The 26,179-nt window shown below is 38.6% G+C and overlaps 1 pseudogene; it reads right to left on the reverse strand.

Annotated features, from left to right (window-relative positions):
• Positions 1–24,318: 24,318 nt before the first annotated feature.
• Positions 24,319–25,151, reverse strand: LOC101338196 (ubiquitin thioesterase OTUB1 pseudogene; annotated as a pseudogene).
• Positions 25,152–26,179: the final 1,028 nt, after the last annotated feature.

The following is a 26,179-nucleotide window of genomic DNA, read 5'->3' on the forward strand; positions in this document are numbered from 1 at the left end:
ACATAAAACAAAATTGGAAGACAAATGACATTGAGGTAAAATTTTTGCAATAATTATGCAAGACAAAAGGCATACTTACTGTATAAAAAGTTACTGCAAATGGATACGAAGAAATCTTAATCTTCTTTTAAAATATAAAAGTAAATATAAGTGAGCATATATGTGTGTATATATATAGAGAGAGAGAATAAGTATATCAAATACATGTAACCTTACAGCCCATTAAAAATATGCAAACAAAAATAACAAAACCCCACATTTTGTATTAAGTCAGCATAATCTTAAGCAAGTTGTTATATTACTCACCATGGTCATGAATGTGGGCAAAAGGGCTTGCTCACTTAGTGATATGGGGATATAAACTGTTACAGTCTTTCCGCACAGCAGATTTTTAACATGAATAAAGAGCTTTGAAATTTTCAAACCTATGACTTGATAGTTGTCTTTTAAGATTTTATTGTAAGGAAATAATAAGAGATATTCAAAAAAACACAGACAGACATATTTGTCGCACCATTTATCAGATAAAGAAGTTTAGAAATGACATAAATGTCTAACATAAGGAAGTAGTTAAATTATGATATATACAGCACTGTTATGAAATATGTCGCTATTTAAACTCATATTTTGAAAAAATATTTTATGGTATGGGGAAATACTCATAATAATACATAAAATAAGACGCAACTGTATCTATTTCATCCTTTAAAAAAAAATCTCTGTTTTTTCACCGAATAGGCATGCTAAAATATTAAAAGCAGGAAAATGAATACTTTTTGTATGTAAAGGTGGCTAAATGGACACTCTACATCATATATGTCTGTAATTTTCAAGTTTTTTAACTTGAAAAATGTTGTTTTAAGCGGAAGAAAGCTGACCCTAACATTAGGTCAGGTCAGTTTCCTAGCCTAAAGGGGAAACTGCTCTTGGACAGTATTTTCCCTGAGCAACCGAGTCTCTCTTAAGATGTGGCAATTCCTGCTTCATCGATAGAACCTTTTTTTTTTTTTTTTTAATCGGGGGAAACTTGAGTTCTCAGAATACTTAAAGGAATGTTTGGCTCACATTGTCATTCAAATTGGTTTAATTTCATTGAATTTTGTTTTATCTCTCATAAAACATTTTGAAATGGTCGTATGAAAGACCCTCTATAGCCAAGCTATTGGCTGATCAATTTGATTAGCAGTTAGGAATTATAAATGGAAGATAAAACGAGTCTTTTCTTGTTATACAGCCCTGGTAATAAATGGCAAGTACATATTTTTCCGAGGCTTTTATTCTTAGAAAGAAAGCAAAAGGATATAATAGGTTTTTTAAATACATGGCACATAATTTATTCTGACAAACAGATGTATTTTGTTGTTGCTATTATCATTTGATGAAATACTTTAAAACTAGTCCAAGGTGGTCCATTTTCAAATATAATACATACAGTACATCTAGCAGTTAACAAAATTTGGATGTGTAGCATAGAATGGTCATTATTTTTACTGAAAAAAAATAAAGGCACTAATTACTTACAGACAAGATACTTAGCACAAACAGATAAGCTTCAAAATGAAAAATTCTCGGTTTATGATAATTATGTTCTCTGCTTTGTTTTCAGAGACTGATAATTTGAGGCTTTAAAATCACCAGGAAGCCATTAATTGGAATTCTTCAATAAAAAATAAATTACATAGAAGTTCATGATGAGTTGTAAAAGCGGAGAGACTGTATTATACAGTGAACGACATTGCTTCACTATTTATAGCCTCGTGCAGATATGTCTAACGGAAAACTGTAAAGAATTTGAGATGTGCAGATAGCAATTATTCACAGATCCAAACTATCTGCAGATATTTCAAATAACAGCTTTTAGCAGATCTCTGCACCAATAAAGGCAGGGCTTTAATTTGAGGCAGGGATTTGCTCAACACATTGCTTCTTGTTTTTGACATCGTCCTTGCCTTCCAAAGTCCATCTCAGATCATAGCTTCGGGAGAGACAGATCTTCACATCACGTGCACAGTACAGCCCTGCATTTAAGTGTGATACAGCCCTGTGTACATTTTGGAGATGTGCATTTTGGAGATGGTGCCTGCCACTGGAGGTCTGAGTTGCACTCTCTGTACAGGTTAGCTGAGCAGTCTCAGCTTCAGAATATTATCTTTTTAATCCATCTAAAGAAAACCAAATCACTCTAAATCCTAAACTACCATGCTCAGAGCTAGGGGTGAGGGTTAGGGAGGAGGTGGGGTTGCCAGGAAACCTCTTTGGGATGTTCCGAGAGAAAAACAAAGCCACACTGGGTAAGGGAAGCAAGCAGGTAACAGTGATAACAGGTGCTGTGTGGTGAAGGCCCGTGGGTAGCCCACATGTAGCAGTCTATGATCGGATAGAGAATGTGACTCTGATACTGAAGTCTGGATGCTTTGGGCCTCCCTCTCCTCTGATGTCAGCATGAAGACACTGACATCACTCATGCCAATTGCACTAGGAAAGAGAGGGATTTCTATGATGGTAGCAAACAAAGACCACCCTCTAGTGAAAAGAGAACAGTGGGACCTGGAGGTATAAGAAGGAAGTTGGGGTTCAGTTTCAGTTTTTTGTTAGGATACCTGCCTCAACCATTCAGTCAGTGATTCCGTAGGGTACACCACAGACTTCAGAATTGTGGAGGATTCAGGTAAAAATGACCTTAACATATTAGGAATATGATAGGAGACTGGGGAGAGTAGTCAGATGAACATGTAGGCATCTTGGTTCTGTGGAATGAACACAAATTTTATAATCTGTATTTGTCAGGGTAGGCTAGGTTATGCTTCAGTGAAAAACAATCACCAAATCTCAGAGGCTTGATACAACCAAGGTTGACTTCTCCTTCTGCTATATGTTTAGTATAAGTTGCCGGGAGGCTCTGCTCATCGTAGTCACTGAGGGACCAAGGCTGATGGAAACTCCCTCTTGACCACAGACGTGAAAAGGGAAGGTGATGAATTGTGCATTGACCACTCAGAACTAACATGTCTTTGCTGCTCACACTTTATGGGTCAGAGCAAATCACATGGTCAGTCACTCCTAACTTCAGTGTGAGACAGAAATACAATCTTATCATGGATTTGGGAAGAGAACTGGAATATTTGTGAACCATCCTAACCTGTGGCTACCTTAGTTTCCTATGGCTGCTGTAACAGATTACCACAAACGTGGTGACTTAAAACAACACAAGTTTATTCTCTGACGCTTCTGGAGGTCAGAAATCTAAAATCAGTTTCACTTGGCCAAAATCAAGGTGTCGATAGGGCCATGCTCCCTCCGTAGGCTATAGGGGAGAATCTGTTTCCTTGCTTTTCCACTGTATAAAGCTGCATTTCTTGCATTTCTTGCCTGTGGTTTCTTCCCCCCTTTTCAAAACCAGCAGTAGCCTCTGATTTCAGTCCTCACACTGCTGCCTTCTCTGGAGTTCATTCTCTCTGCCTCCCTCTTGTAAGGACATTTGTGATTACATTTGGGGCCCCCCTAGATAATCCAGAATACTCTCCCAATTTCAAGATCCTTAACTACATCTGAAAGTTCATTTTGTCATATAAGGTAACATTCAGAGGTTCCAGGGATTAGGACCTGGATATCTTTGGGGCATGTTATTCAACTCATCAGAGTGTCGTAAAGTCAGAAGTCCTAGATGTGATGCCCACATCCATCACTTACTGGTTCTATAACCCTAAATAAGTATAATTCTCAGGCTCAGTTTTCTCATTTATAAAAGGAAGGTTAAAAATGCTTCATGGGAGTTGTAAGGATTAAATTACTTCTCTACGCATAAGTTCTCTACAATGATTTTTTTTTAATTTTAAGATTTTCTTTCTGTAGTCTAAAAGAATTTGTAAACCTATGTATATACATGTATTCACATTCATCTGGGTCATCTGGATGACTGCTCTTAGATGCAGTATCTGGATTTGTATTTATTTAAAATCATATAAGCACCCGTGATCACCTGTTTCTTAGCTGTTAATATTGTGCTTCTTAGACTTTATTGTGCAACAGGTAAAGCTTCTGTATTGGTAAATAATGTAGATCCCACGGGCTTAAATAAGCCCAATGATCTGCTAGAGGAACTCTGGAGTAGAGCTCAGAAATATGCAGTCTTTTCACCACCAAAGCTGATTTTCATTGGATGCTCTGTAGACCTCCCTTTGAAAAATACCATGCTGGTAGGCATGTCTGGATGTCCTTGTACCAGAATGAGAGTTCAGCTTCCTCCGTGGCTATGCTCATGTATTCAGCCCACAGCGAGCTCTATTGTATAAAGGAAAGGATTATTGAGGTTAAAAACCTATACAACACAAAGGAAACCAATGTTACCTACTTATGTGAATCAGTGTGGTCCCTCATTCATAATTGCATATGGAAAATCAAGGATCTATAAGATGTATTTTTACAAAATTAAGTGAATAACTACAAAGGAAAAAACAGAACAACTTTTCTCAGAGGGAATATTAATAGTGCAAGGACAGAAGAGAATGTTAAATATACAAATTAATGTGTTTAGACTAATTTAAGAAGGTATTGCATCCATAATATATGAAATCAGGCTGCTATGAAAAATAAGCAGTCAGAGAATAAGAAAGAGTTCTTAGAAATTAAAAGTATAATTTTTGAAGTTACAAAGGAAAAGCTAAATAATTGTCTGGGAACACCTGAATTAACGATCTGGATGAGAAATCTGCATATACCTCCTAGGACAAGAAGCAAAAAAATAAAAAAGATAAAGAGATGGAAAACATGAGAGAAAATTAAGAATAATAGAGAATAAATCCAAGAAGCTCAATACATAATTAATAGTGGGTATAGGTATAGAAGGAGAAACAGGGAAATTTTTTTTTTTAATTTCTGAGCTGAAGAAAATCTTTTCATTTTGAAAGCATTTGTTTTCAAAATGAAAATATTTCATTTAGAAAGTACTAAGCAGAATTAATGAGTTAAAACATGGTGAAATATATTTTTTAAATTGCAGGAGTATAGTTGTAAAAATTCTAGAATCTTCTGGGGTGACAGGGAGATGAGAAGAAACCCATAATTAAAGGGCTGAGAAGTAGATTGGCATCAGACTTGTTACTTACCATACTGATAATAGAGGACAATGGAACCATGTCTTCAGGGTTTTAAAGGTATAGAGTCAAACCAACATTCAAGCAGGACAGCAAAATACAGACTCTTCAGATAACTTTCAGACCTACTTTGGAAACCGACTCATCCATACAAACAACAAAGCAAAACAATATAGAGAGGAAAGGACAATGAGGCATAGGAGCAATGATACTTAGAAATCAGCAGTTATTGACACATATACCAACATGTGATAAGATCATAGTATGTTGGTGGTGAAGTAGTGAGTAAGAAGGTGGTGGTTTCTGAACATAAGATGAGGAAAATAAAATCTTGCTAAGAATTTTTTGTCTTGGTGTGTGGAAGGATATTAATTGTAATAAATTCTACATATTGATAGAAAACTTTAAGTTTAAAAATGTGGCTTAAACGTTTGATGGTAACCATTAGGAATAGGGTTTATAACTTTGAAACCATTAGCATAAATAAAAAATTAGAGCAAGAAAATGTTATTTTGACAAAAGGCAAAATGGAAAAAAAAACAAAGAAAATCAGAATATATGGCTCATTAAAGTATAAATGCAATGAAAGGGCTATATCTCAAAGTATCAGTAACTACATTACATTTGAATGGATTAAATTTACTTTTAAAATATTTGCTTTCTAGTTGTCTGATAATGATAATAATAACCAGCCAGATGTTATTTAAAATAAATATACCAAAACCATATAACACAGAAGGACTGAATATAAAAGGATTGAAAAATAAAACATTTCAATATTAATATGACAAAATTAAACTAAAAATAGATACATTAGATCCAACGAAGAGGACTATCATATATTAATTGAAGATACAATTTGGTGAGGATATCCAATAATCATGAATTTTGTGTATTTGAAAATATGCCTTTGAAATATATATAAAGCAAAACCTTTTGCAAACAAGGAGAAAGTGACAAGAATCTGTAAACAGAGATGAAAAGTTTAACACACCTCTCTAAAAAACAAACCAGTGGGCAAAAGTTAGGTGAAGCTCTAGGTATTTAAATAATATAATGAAAAGACTTGGTTATATATCTCTGTGTAGATGTATACTTGTTATCATATTGGGTATAAGTGTACTGGATATAAATGATAACACCCAATAAACAGAAAATAAATGATCTTTTCAGATTCAGTGAAATGTTAAAAAAAATTGAATAATGTATTAGTCTAGAGAAAAATCTCAGTGAATTCTAAATCATAGAAATAACTAGTCCAAATTCTCTGAGTACAAAAAATAAAAATTAACCCAAAGAAGTAGACAAAAGTTCTCTTCACTTAGAAATTAAAAATTGGAACAAGTAAATGTTCTCATTTACTGTAGGAAAAATTGATGACGTGAGGTGGATTTTGGGAATTGTGAAAGAATGTATGAATAAGAATATTTCTATAAATTTAGATGAAATGGATGGTTTTCTAGAATTGACCCAATAAAATTGACCAAATAAAAATTAGTAAATTTTAAGAGACCTATAATGATAAAAATAACTGAACAATGTGTCAAGAATTTGGTTCTACAGAAACATGAAACTCAGAAAGTTTTAGAATGTGTTCTACCAAAAATATAAGAAAAAGATAATTTCCTATGTTTTATAAACTTTTCTAGAGCATTAAAAATCACATGGAAATGTACCCAAGTGATTTTGCCAAGTTTATAATCATGGCACACATGAATAAAACTACAGACCAATATTGCTTCTGCTATAGATGTAAGTACCCTAAATAAAATGATAAAGCAAAAACTAAAAATTAAATTCAGTAGTACTTCAAAAGAATTATACATCCTTACCTGCTAGGGTTTATTCTGAGAATGCGAGGATATACGATATTTATTTTATATATATTATATATACGAAATATATATATATATACGAAATATATATATATCGTATATATATTATATATACGAAATTATTAATGACATTTACTCTGTTAATAGATTAAAAGGGTAAAATAATATAGTAACCTAAGTAGTCTCTGGGGAGAGGTGGGGAGGATTTGATAAAATCAGTCCCTATTAAATTTGGTAGTATCTATCAAAATATATACGTGTGTACATTCTATCCCAGCAATTACTATTTAAAATTTATATCTTAGGGGAAAAAAATCCTTGCTAATGTGTACAAAGAAACATGGACAAGAATGTGCATTTCAGTACTGCTAGTAAGAACTAAGAAGTAAAACCATTCAAATGACTACCAGTGGGAGATACCAAAAGACATGGAAAGATCACCAAAGCATTTTGTTTTGTTAAAAAAAAAAAAAGCAAATGCAGAACAGTCCATGTAGTATGATTCTTATTTATGTTAAAATAAGACAAAACCCACCTCCTAGAGAAATAGAAATAAAAACAAAAATAAACAAATGGGACCTAAGGAAACTTAAAAGCTTTTGCAAGCAAAGGAAAACATAAACAAGACGGAAAGACAACCCTCAGAATGGGAGAAAATATTTGCAGATGAAGCAAGTGACAAAGGATTAATTGCCAAAATTTACAAGCAGCTCATGCAGCTCAATATCAAAAAAACAAACAACCCAATCCAAAAATGGGCAGAAGACCTAAATAGACATTTCTCCAAAGAAGACATACAGATTGCCAACAAACACATGAAAGGATGCTCAACATCACTAATCATTAGAAAAATGCAAATCAAAACTACAATGAGGTATCACCTCACACCAGTCAGATGGCCATCATCAAAAAATCTACAAACAATAAATGTTGGAGAGGGTGTGGAGAAAAGGGAACCCTCTTGCACTGTTGGTGGAAATGTAAATTGATACAGCCACTATGGAGAACAGTATGGAGGTTCCTTAAAAAACTACAAATAGAACTACCATATGACCCAGCAATCCCACTACTGGGCATATTCCCTGAGAAAACCATAATTCAAAGAGAGTCATGTACCAAAATGTTCATTGCAGCTCTATTTACAGTAGCCAGGACATGGAAGCAACCTAAGTGTCCATCAACAGATGAATGGAAAAAGAAGATGTGGCACATATATACAATGGAATATTACTCAGCCATAAAAAGAAATGAAATTGAGTTATTTGTAGTGAGGTAGATGGACCTAGAGTCTGTCATACATAGTGAAGTAAGTCAGAAAGAGGAAAACAAATTCTGTACGCTAACACATATATATGGAATCTAAAAAAAAAAAAAAAACGGTTCTGAGGAACCTAGGGCCAGGACAGGAATAAAGACGCAGTTGTAGAGAATGGACTTGAGGACACGGTGGGGCAAGGGTAAGCTGGGATGAAGTGAGAAAGTGGCATGGACATATATACACTACCAAATGTAAAATAGATAGCTAGTGGGAAGCAGCCGCATAGCACAGGGAGATCAGCTCGGTGCTTTGTGACCACCTAGAGGTGAGGGATAGGGAGGGTGGGAGAGAGACGTGAGAGGGAGGAGATATGGGGATATATGTATATGTATAACTGATTCACTTTGTTATACAGCAGAAACTAACACACCATTGTAAAGCAAATATACTCCAATAAAGATTTTTTTGAAAAAAAGACAAAAATTAAGCCTATGTATATAAATAAATAGAGAAAGCCTTAAATAATACATGCCAAAATGATAATCCTGGTTACCTTTGGTAAGGGAAATGAGATTGGAGTGCGGAAGCAGGGATACTACTCTATATACATAATTTTTGCTTAATAATCGTAACTATAACTCTGTGTGCTCTTTAAAATCACCAAATTACATTCAAATATTAATTGCATAAAATAATTTTAAGAAAACACTAAAGGAAGAGGGGCTTCACTTGTAGAGCCCTTCACTGATCTTGCTGCATCAGGCAGAAATGTATTTCCTCTGTAGAAGAAGGCTGTCCATCATTCAGATCATGTGCAAATCATTCTTTCTGAACATGTAGCTGCCATTACTAGGATTCTGTGTCCAGCAGCATCCTCAGATGTATGCTTGAGTTTGTTTAGTGATTCTTTCTACCAGAAGGAGATGCTCTGTTCAGTTGCTTGATTCTTGTATCAAGTTTATTCTAAAATGATTAAACTAGCCACTGGTTGGTTTAAATAATGAACCCATGCAAACCAAAGCCACAGTCCCTGGAATTCTCAGTATTGGACTTTTTTGTTTGCCACCTTCACATACCTAGGTTTGCAGAACACACCCAGAAGCTTTTTTATAATGTTTTAAATGTAATGCCGATTTCTCCACTACTTAAATGTGACAAGTTCATATCTTTTCATAACCTAATGACAGAGCCAGTGTGATTTTTATGGAGAGAGGGTAACAATGTCAATATAAGATAAAGCTATATTGGCCGTGTCTGTGAACATGTTTTAATGTCAAGACGGACTAGGGCAGAGTTGGGGACAGTGCCACACAATAAAAATATTGGGTCTCTGCAGGCATGGAAACAGCTCATAATTCTTGTTGAATAAAAATCCACAGTAAGTCGTATGAAATCAGTTGATAAGAGGTCCCCAGCAGATGAAAAATTGTCTCCTCCCCGTCCTTAATAAGTGGCTGCAGTCCAGAGCTGAAGGTCGACGAGGCTCATTTTGATAAATGCCTTCTTACTCATTGAAAGGAAATTTGCCATAATGAAACATTGTCTTCTATTTCTTCTATCAAGTTTATATTTCTGTGTTGCCATCCAGCAAGGCAGAAGAGGGAGAACTGACAGCTCTGGCCAGGGAATTTCTTCTTGACATCCAAATTGTCTGCACTCTACTCTGTCCATTTTCACAAATTTTACCATCAGGAAACTTTAACAAAATCACACACACACACATACACACACACACACGCACACAAAAGCCCATCCAATCATGTGCTATAGGACACCTGCAACACTGGAATAGGGACCTCAAAGCTACCTTCAGGCTTTGAATTCTGTTTCAGATGATATTCTCTGGGAAGCAGGCTTTGAGGTGGAGATTAGCATGAAAGAGGTTGATTGGGGAATGTTCTAGGAACAAGACCTGTGAGGAGTGAGGGGAGCAGGGCTGGTCCAAAGGAGCAACGGGATTACAAAGCAATGACAACAAAGCCCTCATCTAGTGATCCCTTGGAGCACTCGGCGGTTGGGATGGTCCTGCATAGTTGTCTCCAGTTGATTCAAGGGGAAGATTCTTTAGAGCTCGCACTGGATGTGGTTGTTTCAGGAACAGGACCTAACCTTGATGAGGTGGCTGTCTGCAGCCGAGGACTCTCAGAAGGGATTTCCGGCTGTCACTAACCACATACCCAGCTGCTGGGGAAATGAGCGCTTCATCTTGGAGGGCGGGACCTGGCCGCAGCAGAGTCTATTCCCTATCTAGTTAGTTAATGCTTCTGCTAAACTCCTCCTGAGTTCTAACCTGAATGTTTATAGGAATAGCACTGCATTATCAGTTATCTCAGTTAAGTCACTCCACCTCTATGTAAATTGCAAAGATCGAACTCATGACTAGATCACTCTATCTATGAATTTTGTGTACTGAGGATTTTCTTGCTGGAATGTTTCAAGCATCAGGGTTTAAAATAAAAATGCGACAGTTGATGTAGTTTCTCATGTCTTTGGTGGACAAACCCACTTTGTTCCTTTTACATGCTTTTGTTTAAACCTCTCTTGGGTGACTGGGGTGAAAGGAGGTCACAGGCATCTTTGACAGTCTGAAATTTTCAGGAACTGTTCCAAAATTTAATTAAGTACTGATTGTCTTCTATGCACATGAGAGAGGAGAAAAAAATCTTCAGAAATAACAGAATTAAGCATGCTCTATTTTGTAGCCTTGTAATGACCTCCAGCAAATGCCTGACCTACTTCTGAAGGCCTTGAGTCCACTTGCATGAACACAATGTCTTAAAAAGCTGACTTGGAAATCAAAGTCAAAACCCAGCACCATCCATGGTAATGGAGCAGGGAGGGATGTCCTGTGCTATTGGTAGAAAAGACAACATTTAAAATAGAATGGAAATTGCCTCCAGCCACTTAATTTGGAGGCAGCACAGGAATTGTGCAGCACTTCAGTCTGATGGCACCTTGAATTAAAAGAACTAATCTGCCACGTATTTTCTCAATATACTGATGGTGTTAGGAACGGATATTTCCCCAGCTATATTAATGCCGAGAGGCAGTAACTCCTGCCTGCCCCCAAGAGGTTGACTAGTAAGCAGTGCTCTGTGAAGGCCCCCAAATGCCATGTGTCAGATTCTTCTCTCTCCTCCTGCAACTGAAGCTGTCATTGGTCAGCAGAAACAGTGCTTTTGCTGCTTTACGTTAGAAGGCAAAATTCACATCAAGAGGCAAAGAAGGGATTATGTCAGACAAGTCTTGGACTCAGAGCTGATCCAAGAGTTATTCCTTTGCACCATGGGAGTGGCCCAAGGAGAATGACTTTTCTACCTTGTCAGTCCTGGGGTAAGTCACTTATACGCACTAGCAACGTTTCCCATACTGTGGCTTATTTAACACTAGTCTTGTGACTGTCTTCAGTGAAAACCTTTCTTTCCATTAAATAAATTTGGGAAATATTATTTCCTACACCCCTTTCCTGCAGATTCACAGTGACTATCAGCATATTAAAAGACCATGTGCTTCTGCCTTAAAAGAAAAAATCTGGTGAATCCAGGTTCTTCCAGTCTTACTTGATTTGCAGCCCTCCTTCCCCTTCCCTCTTTTGGTCACACCTTCATAATTCCCACAAAATGTACTGCAGACCAGTCTGGGAAATGCTGTTTGAGCTGAACTGTCAGGCTGTCAGTCAAGGTCAAAGGCTCTTCAGTGTTCTTCTTACAAGTCTAACCCGTCTGCCTCCTCCAGGAATCCTCCCGTCTCCCTGTGAAGGTGCACCTCAGGTTTAGTAACTGCTCATGATTAATAGTCAAATCTCCTCTTGCCTCTCCTCCCCTCCCTTTTCCTGCCTTCTCCCCTTTCCTCCCCTCTGTCTTTTTCCTTTAAGCATACTGGTACTTTCATAGCAGAGGATCACCCCAGCTTGGTTATAAGCTCTCAATATGTTGCAAACACCTTTAGGTCCCCACTCTGCTGTGCTCCTAGTAAGCCCTCAATGAATATTGATGGATAATTGAAGAATGCAAAGCAATGGATTAGATGACTCTGAGAGACTCCATCCCTAAGAGCATGTGTGTTTAAGAACACAGTTAATTCAGAGGCAGGGGAATCCTGGGGATGGGCAGCGGCTCTGCAAAAGGTTGTCTCGTCTTCCTGGAGCTCAGTCCGGGAAGTGTGGGATTCAGAGCAGCGTGATTGGGATCCAGAATGACATCATCAGAGCTCAGTAAATATGTGTGGTTGATGATGTATTCCCCTGGAACAAATTACAGTCCATTTGACCACCTTTATTCTTTTAGTCAAAAAGTTACAAGAAAAATCTCATTCCTTTCATCCCAACTCTAGATTTTTATCCCCCAAGGAAGCTATTCAATTCTGAAAGCCCTTGAGAAGCTCCCCGAGGTACACTGTTTCTTCCTTTTACCACATCCCCACTTAGAACGTTTTTTTGTTTTGGTTCCTTGAAAAACGCTATAACAGCCTTTTACTGTAAATAGTGGCTACTACCCTCAAATTTACCTCTCCCAAAAGAAAGGCACAAAAGCAACTCCAGTGTGAAGTATAAGAAGGAGGTGGTGGCTATTACACCACTAGGATTCATATGGCATTATAAATTTCTATAAAAATGGGAATTACAGAGAATCTACTTTGCTTTCAGACAACCTGGTTGCCTTATAGAACATTCCACTTCTGTTCACTGCAGAGCATGGGTGGGCAGTATTTTCAGCCATGAATCTACTAGACTTCTCTTTAGATAAATAGATCAATAGATAGAGATGTATGAGTTTTATATATTCTGGGATTATTACATCAACTTTTATGTTGTAAGTATAAATGATATTTCCTATATAATCTACATTTATTTTTTTTGAAAAAAATATTTATTGAGCCCGTGAAAGCACCTGCATATAGAGACATGAATGCGTAAACCGTTCAGATTCGTACAATGTAGTGTAATATTTTTTTCACAAATATGTTTATGAGAAGTTTTATTTTGTACTGTTCACTATAGATAGGAAATTTAACAGAGACAATGCAACATCCTGGAATTCAACTCTGGACTCTAAAGCCCCAGTATAACCATCTAATTTATTTCATTCCTAGCATTTCAAACAACCAAATGACACATACTGCTTGCCATTTAATATAGTCTCTGTGCTCAAGGAGCACTTCCGACCTTCAGGTTTACTCGATGGTGAAGAGTGTGGATGGGTGTCATCAGGGAATGCTTCCTGGCGGAGGCAGCATTCGGGCCTTGAATGGTGGTTAACATTTGACAGGCATTCCCTAAGTGGGAACAGTGTGGGGAGTGTTTTTAGGCTTTGGGAACACCATTATGAATGGTGCAGAAATGATGAGAGCACTACCTTTGCCAGGGCAGCGCTCCAACCATGGACTGAAGTGCAGCCCCTAAGCAAAAAGTAATGGAAAATGATGCTGGGCATGTCCACTTTGGAAATTGCTGGGTGATGGTTTTGCTTTCCTCCTGTGGGCCAGCCACTTTTACTTTAGTATTGCAACATGCTGACCTGTCATAATCCATTGTGAGGTGTATCAGTAATTTGATTCTAGGAAGACTATCTAGTGGAGATTTTCTTTGACCTACATTTGCTTTATGTAAATTAAAGTTGCTACTTTTATAATCACGTGTGGTAAGAATCTTAGCATACCATGAAGTCTTCTACTGTCCGTTGCTGGAATTTAGGTATGACTGGGCCAGCTTGGCCAATTAGTGGGACAGAATGAGGAACATGCAGTACCATATCCATTACATCCATTGGGTGGGGTTGAAGGCCATCAGTCTAAGGGTGAGTAAATCCAGCATACAGCGAGTGAGACTGTGACAAAGGTTTCATCATCACACAGGAGCCTATGTTCACATGGCGGCTGCTCCTGGAATCTGCTTCTGTTCCAGCCCCATGATGCATATCTGGGCCCTGATATGACAGAGGCTATAAATACACATCCCGTATTGGGGCTCAAAGAACATTGCCTTTGGGGTCCTCTAATAGATGCCACGCAGAATGCCACATACCTCCTCATCAGTAAAGGACAGCTGAAAGAGAATTACTGTCCTTAATAGAGTAGCTGGAAAGACTGAAGCACAAAGAACAGCTCAGATGCTGTGAGATACTCTGGAAGTTTCCAGAAGTACTTGAGGCAGGGGCTTCAGCAGATGGAGAGTATGACTTCCTACCGAAGCAGGTAACTGATTACTTGGGTAAGCAGTGTCACTCACATTCTTTTGCATACCAGTGCAATCACTGAATGGTAAGAAAGAAGGTGGCTTTAGAGCTACAAGGCTTACTGTGTCAGCACAAGAAATCCAGTGCCATACGCATGAACATCACCCATCAGGCGTACAGAGGCGGGGGAAACACCTGAGAATCTCAGCTATAAGTAACTGGCCTTGGAGCCATTGAAATTTCAAATGGGTGATATCTAGAGGAAAGTGATTTTCTATGATGAACCTAGAAGCCAGGTGAAGCAAGGATTAATTAGAGCATATATTACAGGCCAGGAGGCCATCTTAGAAGGGTGGAGTTTAATGCAGCCAGTGTTGCAATTGAAATCAGAAAGCATTATGTTCACCCTCTGGCTCTCCCAGTTAGTTGCTGAGTGCCCACAGGTAAGTTTCTTTGCTTTCTGGGCCCACCCACTCACATACTAAGTGGTCCATGAGATAAGAATCTTGGTTTACCGCTCCTCCTTTTCTGCATGGACATTGCTAATTCTGCTCAGAATGTATTTCTTCCTTGTTCATGGCCTATGGGGTATTCTTACCTGGACGTGCTCTATCTCCAGCTATCCCTTTGAAAGTATGAAAATGTTGAAGAATATTCTAAGAGATTTTCAGCTATTACCACAGGGAGATACACAAGGAAGAAATTAACAAGTATGTGAAAGTTTAGAAAGCAAGAGGGGTAGTGAGTGCTCATGGGTCATTATGGCCCGGGAGGCCCAAGGAGGAAAAGCATGACCTCCACAGGGAGCTCCAGGTTAGGCAGCTGCCGAGTCATATCCTTCTTCGTGCGAGGAGCATGGGGTCCCATGCAGGACAGTCATTACAGTGGTTGTATGGGAGTTTGAGAAGCAGAGCTGATCACCTCTCCATCCCATAGCCCTTGGAGTATTCTAAGCTGAAATCTACCCGATGTGAGCTAGGAAAAGGGACAAAGAGATAAAAAAGGAAACTGAATGTGCAATTGTGTCTATGTCTTTATGGGGTGTGATTACATATATATATATATATATATATATATATATTTGATGGAAGTATTCAGAAAATGTGTATGGGGAGAGGGGAGAGAAATGGTTCTAAACACATATTTCCACTCTTAGATAATGTAAGATAATCAGGCCTAGCACACAGTGGGGGGCTAAGGAATGTTGGTTCATTTCCTGGTGAAATTAACTATAAACGTGTGAACAGGTCATCTATATTGGGATTCCTGTTACATATTGAAGTATGTAACACAAATCTTAGGACAAAATATTGAAAAGTTATTTTCAGCTCAGGTTGTCAAGGTCTCTTTGTTTGTTTTTTTCCCCTCCCCCCTTTTTTGGGGACTAGGGCTGATGCTGTCCCCGCACATAGATCATATTCTCTCTTTTCCCTATACTTGATGGATTCCCATTTCTGTAAAGTGTGACCTGCTTCTGTATGTTACTTAAGTTGCTTAGAACTTCATGGCCATGTGGATTTTCAGCAGGAAGTTATTTTTCTCTCCTTGTTTGACATGGAGGCAGTGGGTGCTTGAGGAAGGAATGTGAGAGCTCATTAGAGGTTATTGTATGGTGCAGCAGGGGGAAGTAAAATTATTCAAGCCAGGGGGCGTGGGGGGAGAGGCAATTGCTAGACCAGGGCTGACACCAATAACTTTTTACAGGGTGAGTCAAAGCGTCAGGGAGGCTGGAACCAAGTTTCCGCCCTCTTGAACCTATTACTGTAGATCATGACGCGGAATGGAAGGAAGGCAAGCCTCTCACTCAGGCTGGGTGGAGAGAAAGACTAAAGTTATGGAGACACATGTCAAGGCATTTGAACTCAACTAGTGGTTAGGGTGGGTGGGGCTATTAGGAGAAACCGTTAGTGTAGCAAATATAGTGAGAGTTAATACCCAATTGCCTAGAATAATGGGGGCAGGAAGCACATCCCTCCTGAATAAAATAGCTACAGTGGGTGATTTCCACAGACACTTGAGATTGTAACGTCTTCCCTCCATTTTCATCTCCTTGTGAGAACAAGGAAGTAGTGTAACGCTGAAGCTGCCAGAGAAATATGGTAAATCTTGGACACATACAGCTTGAAAACTAGCCCCCTTGATGGAGGCATTGTGATATCCCATCTTAGCAACTCTTTGACCTTGAGAGTTGACAAGCAGAGTGGCCTGAACTGACCAAGTTGCGACCTACACTGTTGATGAGGCTGGTCCAAACTAACCACTCTGCCAATTCCCATGAGACTCATTTCTTCAGTCCTCGGAAAGGCCACAGTGAGGAAAAGCATGAGTGGGCCAAAACTTGGCTCTTCTCTATGCCGGTGGCACCTAGATCTTTGCATTTACCAGAGATATCATTGTCCTAGAACACTTCTAATCCATCAGATGTCCTCAGCTGTGTTAAGCACAATGGAGAACCATTTTCTTCAATCAAACAGGAATAGAACTAAATTAGTAAAAAACTTCTGATGAATGTCTTTACACTTCTTCCTTTCTGATGTCAGTACTCTACGCGTTTTTCTGTTTATTTATTTACTTCTTTCACTAATAAACATAGCTGCCTCTGGATATTACTAGCAGAAGATTCAAGACACTGTTAAGTGAAATCCCTTAACCCATCTGCATTGCCCATTTTATAAAAAATCCCAGTAGCAGCAACAGCCAACTATAGAGAGTGTGTCTGTGCCACAGAAGGTATCAGATTGTTAGTACTTACCTGCCACTGCCAACTCTTCATGGCCTGTGAGAAAACGCTCCAGCTGTGGTCAGCTTCAGGTGGACACTGGCAGGGGGCAGAGTGTGAGAAGAGAAGGGCTCCCTCTGAAATTTCTTAGAGCAGCATCCTGCCCTGTATCAAAAGAAAGCTGCATTGTGTGGGCGTACAAAGTGAGGTCACAGACACCCGTTGGGACTGGATGGCGGGCCTCTGCTTCCCACTCGGTCATTGTGCCTGCCCTGTGTGTGGTCACAGTGGCGGTGCTCCATTAGGATTCTTAGAGAGTGAGGACTTCTTGGATGGCATTCAATGGTCTTTTGTGCAGACCTAGAAACCAGCCTTGGTGAGGTTTTAATGCATGTGAAGAAGAGGCTGTGTGTAAAGGAAGCAGTGAAATGGAGCTGATTCCAAGGCCCTGGGGTCTAGACATTTTGCCTTTAGCTTACACTGACTTTGGCATTCGAGAGTCTCATCTGACAAGTCTCCTGGAGACAGAGGTGGATTGGTCCCCTCTGCTGGCATCAGGAAATCCATTCACACCCCAGCAGTGTTACCTCCTGGGCTGAAGGCAGTGGGAACAATGCACATATGCTTGACAGCATCTTCTCACTGAGCACCAGACCCTACTCTTCTCTCTCTGGGCTTGGGACCTTTGGTTTGGGCATACTCCAAGACGAAAGGTTTTCTCTGGTGGTTGTCATGGACAAAACCAGCAATGGGAGAGCGCCCCTGAGAAACATTTGTCCTCAGGCTGCCGTCTCTTCTTCCTAGTTATTTTCCTGCAGAACAACACGCTGCAAGAGCTATCCTCCTTTTTCTAGGCTCCCTCTGACCTTTAGTTTAAGTATCTTGTGACATGTGTACATGTGTTTTTATTGCAGACTGCCTCAAATCCATTTGGATATGGATGCTATACAAATTATAAATAAATAAATACATGATAAAGAGAGGATCTCTTCCCTGCCAGCTCGTTGCTTAAAAAGCAGCAAGTTTGCACTTGCGTGACTCTGCTTTTGCTGGGCCCCATGCCGGCAGCCAACAGGAGTGAAAACAAAATCTGTCCCTTTCAGCACCACACATTCCTCTCCTGAGCCTAGGGGAAGAGGTGGCAAGTATCATTTGCCAATCATGAACCAGATAGCCTTTACTGAATCCCACATCTTTAATGAAATTCCACCCAGTTTTGGAGAGTCATGCTGGTAAATAAGATAGCCACGGCTTTTCCTAGCAGGTACAAAACATCTCTATCTCATTCCATCCCCACAATTCTACCCAGCGTCCTGGGTTCCTCTCCTGTTCTGCCCCTCTGCCTATCTCTTAGGAGCCTTGTTTTTCTCATAAGCAAATGCTACACCATCCTTCATTTATTCTACATGTGAATCCCTCAACGCCTGCTTTAATGAAATCTAGGCTTCCCTTGAACTTCCATTACTTCCAAGAGGGCATCTGCTTATTGTTTTAGTAGTTCCTTTATTCCTCTTTTGTTTCCTCCTTATCTTGCTGACTTTCTCTTTCAAATCACTTTTCTGCCTTTGAGCCCCAAAGCCACCTCTCCTCTCTTCAGTTTCATCGGAGAACATTGGGCCTGCTGAATTGAGGCTGTTGAAGTCATTCTGGTGATTCGTCTGTGTCGTCTTTTATTTAGGCTTTCATTTTTCCTGTCTCTGTTTTAGAAGTTGTTTTCCTCTTCCCAGGGCTAGGTTTTCAGCTTTGTCCTGGATTTCAGTCATTCTCTTCTACTCCATTTTCTTGCCCCCTTCAATTTAGCCCTTCTCTTCCCATGAATTGATTTACTTCTCTGTGAGTTTTACCTCCACCTTTATATTTAAAAATATTAATAAAATAGAAACCCTCCTTCTGTCTTGTTACCTCCACAGGCCATTTTCCTCTTGTTGTTTTTCTTTTCATTATTAGCCTTTGGGAAGGAATTGCATGTATTTTAACACCCCTGCCTACTTCACCACCTTCATTCCATTGCTGTGTGACTCCCAGTTCCATAACCACAAAGAAATAACTTTCTTAAATATTATTCATAACCCCTTATCTCCCAAATCCAAGTCACTCCTCCCACCTTACATTCTATGGAATATTTTTTGCCCCTCACTCTGTGCTTGCTTTCCGTGCTATCCTTTAGGTCCTACTACCTCTAAAATTGGTCCTTTTCCATGTCATTTGCTGCTGCTTTGAGTCCTTTGCTCTGTCTTCTCTCCTGAGATTTTCAGTTTTTGAATCTCAGTGTTCTACTTAAACTCTTCCTATTTAAGGTTCTATCCCATTAGAACCTCAAACTCCCTTTTCCTCCATTCTGTTCTCATCCTGAAAACAACTGGTTTCTTTCACCTTCTTCCAGTCTCTGTGAGCTTTGAGTTTCCTTCTTCCATATTTCGGACTTCTAATCAGTTGATAGATATTATAGTTATCCCTCACCAGTGTCACTTACATTCTTTCTCTTTCTATTCCCGCCATCGACCCCTGTTTCAGATATCTCTGCCTCCCCCGAAAGCTGTCCACTGAATATCATGGCTGTTTGGAGCCTGACCAATGATATGCAGATGATTCTCTTCTCCACTCTCTTACCTCACTATGCATATGTAGACCATGAAAAAACTCAGTTGTGCATTCCTAATGAGGGTTTTGTTGTGTTGAATCATAAAACTTTATTTAGCTTATGTTAGGTTTTACAGAAAAATGATGCTTTTTAAAGTCAGGTTGTTCTGTGCTGACCTATTTACTCAGAAAGCACAAAGTTAATCAGGAGTAGCTTGGGGTAGGCAAAGATTGGAGTTCGAACTCATGGAGAAACCCAGAAGAAAAGGATGCCCTCAGAAGACAATAGAATGCAGGAGACATTTCAGCAGTGGTAGACTTCAAATAAGACAGGGAAGAGAATCTTAATGGAGTTCATTGAAACATTGCTTCTAAGCAACAAAATAGTGTTGATGTCATATTTAACATTTGAACACTATAGAAAAAAATAAACAAGAAGGAAAAAACCATGAAAAGATTAGACACAATATGTGTTGAAAAGCAGGAAAACACATGCAAAATTATAATAACAGAAGCTTTATTGCATCAAAAACATTGTATACCCTTTACCCTGTGTGTTTATATGCAGTGTTTATATTTGTACATTAATTTTATTCATTTCTATGTTGCTTTATGGATAAATAATTATATTTCTGAATGTAAAAGAGTAGGCCATTATACACATACACACACACACACACACACACACACACACACACACACACACACACACACACATTCCACTTCTTCTTCCATAGATTTTCTTGTGCTAGCTTAAGGAGAACTTTGCTAGATTATTGGATATACTAAAGAGGCACCACTAACCCAGTGACTCAAAACAGAAATAAAGGTGAAGCACTAAGGAATATTGAACAGCCTCCTTAAATCTCACCCTATTAAATTTTTTTATTGTGGTAGAATGTATATTCCAAACTTTGCCATTTTAACCATTTTTGAAGTGTACAATATATTGACATTAATTACATTCACAATGTTGTGCAGTCATTTACTACTATCTATTTCCAGTTTTTTTCCTCAATCCAAGCAGAACCTCTGTAACCATTAAGCAACCACTCAGCATTCTTCCCACCACCCAATCCCTGGTAACATCTAATCTATGTTCTATCTCTATGAATTTACCTATTTTAGATATTTAATACAACTGAAATCATACAGTATTTGTCTTTTTGTCTCCAGCTTATTTCACTTAGCATGTTTTCAAGGTTCATACATGTTGCAGTATGTATTTGAACTTATTCTTTTTTATGATTAAATGTATTCCATTGTGAGTATACAGTTGTCAGTCCATATCTGTGGGTTCCATGTCCTCAGATTTAACCAACCACGGATCAAAAATACTAAAAAAAACAAATTCCAGAAAGTTCCAAAAAGCAAAAATTAAATTTGTTGCATGCCAGCAACTATTTACGTAACATTCACGTAATTAGGTATTATAAGTAATTATAAGTAATCTAGAGATGATTTAAGGAATACAGGAGGTCGTGCATAGGTTATGTGCAAATAGTACACCATTTTTAATAAGGGACTTGAGCATCAGTGGATTTTGGTATCCATAGAGGGTCCTGGAACCTATCCCCCCAAGGATACCGAGGGATGGCTATATCTTACATTTTATTAATCCATTAACCCATGGATGGATACTTTGGGTTATTATAAATAATGCCTCCATAAATACTGGCACATAAGTATTTGTCTCAGTCCCTGTTTTGAATTCTTTTGGGTATATACTTAGGAGTGGAATTGCCAGGTCATATGGTTATTTCATGTTGAGATTTTTGAGGAACCACCAAACTGTTTTTCACAAGCAGCTGCACCATTTTACGTTTCCATCAGCAATGTATGAAGGTTCCAATTTCTCTACATTTTTGTCAACACTTATGATTTTCTGTTTTTAAATTAGAGCCATTTTAGTAGGTGTGAAGCGGTATCTCACTGTGATTTACATTTGCATTTCCCTAGTGATTAATGATGCTGAGCACCTTTTCACGTGATTGGCCATTTGTATATCATCTTCAGAGAAGTGTCTATTCAAGTTCTTTGCCAATTTTTGAATTGGCTGTTTGTCTTTTTGTTGTTGAATTGTAGTGGGTATTTGTCTGTTTTAGATCTTATACCCTTATCAGATGTAAGATTTACAAATATTTTCTCCCATTCTGTAAGGTGACTTTTTACTTTCTTGATAATGTCCTTTGCTGCACAGTTTTTAATTTTGATTAAATCTGATTTATTTATTTTTCCTTTTGTTTCTCATACTTTTAGTGTGATTGTTAAGAATTCACTGCCAAATCAGAAGTCATGAAGATTTACCCCTATGTTTTCCACTATGACTTTTATGCTTTTAGCTCTAGTATTTAGATTACTGATCCATTTTGAGTTAATTTTTGTATATGATGTGAAATAGGGGCCCAATTTCATTCTTTTGAATGTGGAAATTCAGTTGTACCAACACTATTGTTGAAGACTGCTCTTTTCCCTTTTGAGTAGATTTGGCATCCTTGTCAAAAGTTAAAGCAGCCTTAGATGTATGCATTTATTTCTGGACTTTCAGTTCTATTCCATTGGTGTTTATGTCTACCCCTAAGCCACTACCAAACTGCTTTGGTTACTGTAGCTTTATAGTAAGTTTTGAAATAAAAAACCTGAGTCCTCTGACTTTGTTCTTTTCAAGATTATTTTGGCTATTTGGAGCCCTTTGCACTTCCATATGAACTTGAAGGATCAGCTTTTCCATTTCTGCATAAAAGGCTGTTGTAATTTTGAGAGGGATGGCATTGAATCTGTAGTTTGCTTTGAGTAGAATTGCCATCTTAACGGTATTGCCTTTCTAACTCATGAACATAGGATGTCTTTCCTTTTCTTTCAGCAATGTTTAGTAGCTTTCAGTTTACAAGTCTTTCATCTCTTTGGTTAAATGTATTCCTAAATATTTTATTCTTCAGATGTTACTGTAAATGGGATTGCTTCTTACTTTCCTTTTGGAATTATTCATTGCAGGTGTACAGAAGCACAGCTAATTTTTGTGTGTTGATCTTGTACTCTGCAACTTAGCTAAATTCATTTATTAGATCTAGAAACTGTCTTGTATGTTCTTTGGAATTTTCTACATTTAGAATCATGCCATTTGTGAATAGAGGTGTTACTTCTTTCTTTCTAATTTGGATGACTTTTGTTTCTTTTTCTTGTCCAATTGCCCAGTACAGTGTTGAATAGCAATAGCGAAAGTGGGCATCCTTGTCTTCTTCCCGATCTTAGGCAGAAAACCTTCAGTCTTTCACCACTGAGTGTGATGTTAGCTGTGGGTATTCATGAATGCCCTTTATCATGATGAGGAAGTTTCCTTCTATTTCTAGTTTTCTGAGTGATTTATCATGAAAGAGTATTATATTTTGTCATATGCCTTTTTGGGTTGATTGAGATGATCATGTGTTTTTCCCCCCCATTCGTCAATGTGGTGTATTACATTGATTGATTTTTCTCATGTTTAACCACCCTGCATTTCTGAAATAAATCCCACTTGGTCATGATACATAGTTATTTTGATACGCTGTTGGATTTGTTTGATAATATCATTGAGGGTTTTCACATATATATTCATAAACAATATTGATTTGTAGTTTTCTTTGCTTTTGATGTCTTTTATCTGGTTTTAGTATTGAGGTTATGCTGGCCGTATAGAGTGAGTTAGGAAGTGTTCCATCCTTTTCTATTTTTTTCATGAGCTTGAGAAGAATTGTTGTTAATTCTTTAAATGTTTGGTAGAACTCAGCAGTGAAGCCAACTGGTCCTGAACTTTTCTTCGTTGGGAGGTTTTTGTTTACTGTCTTGATCTCTTTACTTGTTATAGGTCTGTTGAGATTTTTTATTCCTGAGTTTAAATAATTTGTGTTTCTAGGAATTGGTCCATTTTATCTAAGCTATATAATTTTTTTTTTGCGGTACGCGGGCCTCTCACTGTTGTGGCCTCTCACGCTGCGGAGCACAGGCTCTGGACGTGCAGGCTCAGCGGCCATGGCTCACGGGCCCAGCCGCTCTGCAGCATGTGGGATCTTCCCGGACCGGGGCACGAACTTGTGTCCCCTGCATCGGCAGGCGGACTCTCAATCACTGCGCCACCAGAGAAGCCCCTAAGCTATATAATTTGTTGGAGTAAATTGTTCATAGTATTCTCTTACAATCCTCTATATTTCTGTAAAAATCATTTATAATATCCCCTTTCATTTCTGATTTTAGTTATTTGTGTTCTTTCTTTTTTTTATTGTTAGTCCAGCTAAAGATCTGTCAATTTTGTTAACCTTTTCAAAGAACCAACTTACAATTTCATTGATTCTATCTATTATTTTCCTATTCTGTTATTGATACCACTCTGATTTTTATTACTCCCTTACTTCTGCTAGCTTTGGTTTAACTTTGCTCTTATTTTTCTACTTTCTTAAGGTACAGAGTTAGTTTATTGATTTGAGATCTATTTTTTAAATGTAAATGTTTATAGTTATATATTTCTCTTTGAATACTGCCTTCACTGCATCCCATGAGTTTTGTTTGTTTTTGGTTTTTTACCACCAGCATCCCTTTTAACAAAACATGGAAGATTTTATGACAGGGAAAGTGGGAAGAGTAAAATATGACCTTTTTAAAACCACAAAAAGCCTTCTGTACATGTCTAGCACCTGGCAGAGGGCAGGGCAGGCAGTGCAGTAGCAGGCCGGAGCCAACCTTTTTTATAGATGATATCATAGTGTCCAGGTCAGTAGAGAAGTTAGACCTTGGGTTCTGAGCCCTTGAGGAAGATGTGTGTGTGTCAGTGGTGCCATAATCACTGCAGGACATGTACTCCACCTGGATGAAGATGCTGAGGGCCTGAGTCAGTGTGATGATGTGGATGTGGTCATTCTCCTTGCACATGGCTTCCACTTCCTGATGGCAGAACTCCTTGACAGTTTTCCCACTCTCCATGAAGTGCTTGAAGAACTTGCTCTTAAGCTGCAGGTAGCTGAGGTGAGCAGCCCCAGACAGACCACCAGGTAATCAGAGTTACTCTGGTTTTTGAAGGAGGCCAACAGGTCTGCTACTGAGGTTCACTTCTCTACATGCTCAATCAAGTTCATGGATATGTTGTGGAAAGCCTCAACAGTGGACCTAGCCCTGGGACACCAGGTCCTCTTTGCTCTTAGCAGGCATATCCTTGAACCACTGCAATTCCTTCCTGTCATCCAGCAGTGCCTCCAAGTGGGAGAATCTGAAAGCTCAATAGATGCAGTTCCCATCAGGCCTGATCTTGCCAATATACGACTACTTTTCGTGGAGGTTCTTGATCTCATGCTGCTAGACACTGTCATCCTCAGCATACTCTTTGCACAGAACTGAGAGCTCCAGATGCTCAGAGACCAGAGAGTTCTGCACAGCATTCTCTTGCTGACCCATGATGGCTTCAGCACAGACAAGACAGTTAACACCTTTGGAGCTGCTGCCCAGATGTTTCTTCTTCTGCTCCATAAGTTTTTTTTTTTAATTAATTCATCTCTAATTATTTTCTAATTGCCTTTGTGATTTCTTATTTGACCCAGTGATTACTTAAGAGTGTGCTTTCCATATATTGGCGAATTTTCCAGTTTTCTTACAAAACTATAACTTCATTGTGATCGGACAATATATTTTCTATGATTTAAATGTTTTAAAATTTATTGAGGATTGTGTTGTGGCCTATTAATGTGTCTCAGTGTATGTCTCTTTGAGTTTATCCTACGTGGGATTTGTTGAGCTTCATGGCTTTATAGATTCATGTTTTTCATCAAATTTGGGAACTTTTCAGCCAGTAGTTCTTCAAATATGTTTTTCTGCCCCTTTCTCTCTCTCATCTCCTGCAATCTGGAAATCAGATTCACCCCCTTTCCCTAGGGTTTGATGATTTTTTTGTTTGCTGAATGCTGTAGTTCATTTGTTTGATGACTTCCCCAAACTGTTTTTGCAAAGGCTTGTTGTGTATTCCTTGTTGTGTGTGGCCACTGTGGTCTTTATACCTCAGCTTATGTTCAGCTAGAAGTTTGACATGGATTTCTTTGAATGCCAGTGCTGAACAAACAACACCTCTCCAAGTATTTTCAGGTTGACTCTGTGCCAGGGCACTCCTTCAGCACTCAGGCAGGCTTGCACTGACTGTAGGGATCCGTCTGAGGTAGAAGCTTAGTGTATTCTCAAGTCTTCTCTGAGCATTCATCATACTCTGGACATGCACATGATTTTCTGTATTTCCCTGCATATATGCCTGCTTTTACATGTTCTAATTTACTAAAGAAACTCTCCTCAGCTTTTGTTCTCAGGCCTTAGGTGGTCTTTTGTATGTTTTGACTATAATCCTTTGCCCCAGGCAACTGAGGTTTGTTAGTTTGGCTGGCTGTGTTTTTGAGCGATACCCACTGTTTTTATGGCTTGAGTTTCTAGTTAGATGAAACAGAGGTGAGCACCTTGTACTAGTCCTTCAGGTCACACTTGGTGGATAATTTCTACTCTGCTCCCTGCTGAAC

Source organism: Tursiops truncatus, chromosome 14 (genome assembly GCF_011762595.2).
Source record: "Tursiops truncatus isolate mTurTru1 chromosome 14, mTurTru1.mat.Y, whole genome shotgun sequence".
In the NCBI taxonomy this organism is placed as follows: domain Eukaryota; kingdom Metazoa; phylum Chordata; class Mammalia; order Artiodactyla; family Delphinidae; genus Tursiops; species Tursiops truncatus.